Source organism: Callorhinchus milii, unplaced genomic scaffold (genome assembly GCF_018977255.1).
Source record: "Callorhinchus milii isolate IMCB2004 unplaced genomic scaffold, IMCB_Cmil_1.0 Scaffold8, whole genome shotgun sequence".
NCBI lineage: Eukaryota > Metazoa > Chordata > Chondrichthyes > Chimaeriformes > Callorhinchidae > Callorhinchus > Callorhinchus milii.
Window position 1 is genome coordinate 5,105,418 of NW_024704749.1, and position 4,299 is coordinate 5,109,716.

The following is a 4,299-nucleotide window of genomic DNA, read 5'->3' on the forward strand; positions in this document are numbered from 1 at the left end:
TATTTTTGCCTTCTCCTCTGGAGTAATGTTGAATTTGAGCAGCAGCCTGGGAGTTGATCGAGCAGCACCCATCAATCACTGTCAGTCGAGGCCGGCCCAAACTCTTAACAAAGCGACGTTTTTTTCCTGAAATTAAACGCTCATCAAAAGAGACTGTCAAGACTGCCGTCCTCTCTTTGCAGACCTGTCAGGGCTATGGAGTTGAGTTGTGATCTGAATTCATTGGAAATGAGCTGCAGAAACTAGGGATCGAATGAAATTAAAGGCGAGCGGGGCTGACACGCTCATCTAAGCAGTGTGAACTCGCTGCCATTCACCTCACGAGGAGGTGTTTGCCTGGGAGACTGCGTTTGATTCAATTCCGCTGTAGAGTAACATTCCAGTGCAGGGCTGGGGGGTGTGTTGCCTTGTTGGAGGTGCCATCCTTCGGATGAGACGTTAAACCGAGGTTCCGTCTGCCTGTCCAGGGGGACGTTAAAGATCTCGCGGCGCTATTCAAAGAGAGAAAGGAGTTTCTCTCTCTCCAGTGTCCTGACCAACAATTCCCCCCAAATAAAATCGGCTGTTCGCTTCACGGGCTGTTTGTGAGACATTGCTGTGCGCAATTGGTCTGCCGCGATTCCTCAGGAAGCTGGGACTCGTTTAAAAAGCGGCTCGATGCTGTGATGCGAGGACAGTGAAGATGCTAATAAAAATAATAATAATCCTTGCATTTGATACAGCGCGTCTTCTAGACATCTCAAAGCGCTTCATAGGATACACTGTAAAGTGTATATTTTGTGGGCGAAACGCGGCAGCCAATTGCACACAGTCGTGTCCCATAAACACTTGTGGATTAGGTGACCAAATTATTATTGCTATTATTTTTGTTTGTTTTTGAAGGAATTATTACCCCCGGAAAAGCGATCTGCCAATCAACTAACAACCGGATTCCTACTTACTGCTAGGTAAACAGAGATATGTGGAGTAAGGAAACTTGGCCAGTGTTTTGCCCCACTGGGAATCCAACCCGGGTCCTCTCGCTTGCGAGGCGAGTGCTCTAAGCGCTAACCAGATGAGCCGAAAATGCCTTCCTCATCCAAAGCCATCTTGCGACCTTGTGAGATCAACAGCTGATGGTCATCGCGCACGCTCAGGCATTGAGAGCTTCCGAGCAAACTTTGCTCCAACTTACTGTGAGGGTAACAACGGGTTAAAAAGAAAAGGCACAACGACTTAATCAATCGCTCTTTGGGGCCCTGCTCCTCCGAATTCTTTCCGCGGCACAAAATAATAAGTAGAAAAGCTTTGCACACTGATTACATTAATGCAGAGACGTCTAAATATTTCTAATTACTCCCCGCTACATTATCATAAAATTAATGGTTTCATTAAAATCGACTTGCCAAAATGTATGAGGCTGTTTGAAGTCTTTTGTGTTGGAATCGGCCTTGCTGACTCGGCAAATGCAAATGCACGCACTCAGTGGCTCGAAAATAACTTGTCAATAATCCGCGTCTTAAACCAGGCAAATGGCTTTGGGTGTAATTGCACCGTAGCTGTGGTCTTGGTGCCCTGTTGCCTTTGCTACAATCAGCCGTTTTTACGCTCTCACTCACAGTGTATTTTAATTACACCAGAGGACAAGACAGATGCGTAGCATTTACACTACGGAGATAAACAGCAAAGACCGATGATCCAGGCCAGGCTCCTTTGCCTTCGTCAATTCCCCCAGATGCCATTACGTTGAGTGACTGTGTCCTGCACACGAGTGCTGTACAATAGCCACACTTCAAACCACCCTCACTTCAAAAGGCAGGAATCCGGGCTCAATCCTGGGATGACGACTTAATATGGTGGAAATCGTTTAGTTCCCATGGCTACAGAGCAGCGCAAGGGCTGGATCTCCCCTTCCAATGTATGTACGGTCTGTATTTCGAGGATGACAAAAGCCCTGCCTTCAATTTGCTCAATGCTCCCCCCCTCCCCCACTCACCTCAGGCAATCTGCGAGGCCAGACTCTGTTTTCATTTAGGAATAAACTACCGACCCTTCATTTTGGGCAAGTGGTAATTTCAAACAAGGCGTCCATCTGTCTGAGTGGCAAAAAGTAGGGACTCTAACAAACACTCGTAAGACACTTCACTGCTCGACTTGAGGAAACCAAGGCACTTTATCCACCACAAGTGGACACACATCTACAATGATCATTAAACGTCCCACGACAATGAAGTAGTCAACATCACGATCCTTTGATTTCTCCCAATTGGCAATGATTGGATGGTGAAAAGACGTTTGATAAGGTTGGAGCTTAGGTAGAATACCTTTCAGATCGGGAAGACATCCGTTTTGTCACCCGAATTGAGGGTAGGGGAAGGGAGAGCAGTTGGGGGATGGGGGGGGCGGGTGAGTGGAAGATGACCAAACACACTTTGGGACGTCTTCCTGATGTGAAAAACACAGCGAATAAACTCAACTGTACCCGGGTTAGACAGTGATCGTTCTGGAATACAAATCAATTAGCGACTTTTGGCCGAAGATCAAGAAAAGTGTTTGTGCAGTAGATTAAAAAAAGATTTAGTCACTTCAATCCACGAATATCTGTGGGACGCTGCTGTGCGCAACTGGTTGTTGCCGCGTTTCGCCCACAAATATACAGTCAGTTCACTTTACAGCATATTCTGTGAAGCGCTTTGAGACGTCGAGAAGACGTGAAAAACGCTATATCAAATGCAAGGATTATTATTATTTATTTAGATAGTCAATTTAATTGAATTGCATTAGTTTCATTTATACCTCAGACCAGCAGCGTCACACACAGCCATCCTACTCCTTCACTCTAGTGACTGGCGCCATCAATAAGGGGGAAGGTAACAAACCAAATCCTGCCTTGTGCTGTAACCCCTTTTGAGGCATAAACCTCTATCATAATACTACTACTACTAATAACCTTTGAATTTAGATGCAGCGCCTTTCATGTCACGGGGACGTCTCAAGTTGCTTACAGGATTTAATTTCTGGGAGAATGCAGCATCTGCTTTGCGCACAGCGATGTCCCACAAACAGTGAAGTGAATGACTGATTTTTATCCGGGTGATTGTTGGCCGGGACACCAGGAGAAACTCTTCTTAACGTGCGCTTATAGGCAGGTGGGACCTCAATTTAACATCTCATCTGGAGGATGGCGCTTCCATCAACGCAGTGCATCTCAACACTGTTTTGGAATGTTAGCTCAGATAATACGATTTCAATATCCCGCCGCGGGAGTTTGCACCCGCAAACCTTCCGACTCAGACGGAGAGTGCTACCACCTGTGGCAGGAGTAAAAAGGCAGCGTCAGGACCCTGAGAGGAACTCAAGCGGCGAGTGGCACCACCTGTTGGACTGTCTTGTTCCTCAAATAAGTTAAGGAACATGTTAAGGAATACCGCAATATTTTTAAGCACACACACACCCCACACACACCGCTCCCCGCACCCCCACTCCCCTGGCCAGCCCCACCCCCCACACACATATACATGCACACTCCCTAAAAGTGCCTAAAAACAAAGGCAAAACGGTGACTCCAGCGCTATTGCTCTTCCTTCTTTTTATTCTTTTTGTCGTTGCGAAAAAAAAGGTTGACAAAACGGATTGAAGCTCAGTGTGCAGCGGTCTCAGGTCGTCAGTTGGAATCGGAGGTCGCGGTCTGAAGTGTAATCAAGCCTGCGCAGTTTGCTACGCTGTGCAGACTGTTCTCTGCGATCCACGGGGCTCGGTCCAACACTGGCCTGCCATCAAAATGAGGGCTCGAGCTCCTCCAGGGAAGGTCCTGGAGCTCAGTCCAGACTCAATTCTCTTCACTGAAACGTTACGTTGGTGCACTGAGTCGAGACATCACTGCACTCGTCCTGGCTGTGATTCAGACCCAGGCTCTGGGTGTTCTCAATTCCACTAATGCGTCTTGTCAATTCTCTCCTGATAACAGCGCCCAAACTTTGCTGCAGGGGTTTTGTTCTTTGTTCTTCCACTCTGCTGAAGTCTGCTAGTTTCTTAAGTACAGTGCGCGTATTACCTGATCCTAACTTGCTAACGTTCACCTCCTCGGGCAAAGAAGATTCTAGTGAGACTTCCACTCGGACAGCAACGATGGCAACAGATAAAGGAAATCGCTCATTCGCTTCACGGATGTCTGGGGGACATTGTTGTCCCCACAAGCGAGAGAATCTGGGTTCGATTCCAGGCCAAGGCGAATCCTTAGGCAAGTTTTCTCACTCCACACGCCTTTGTTTACCCAGCAGTAAGTAGGAACCCGGTTGTTAGACGATTGGCGGATCACTT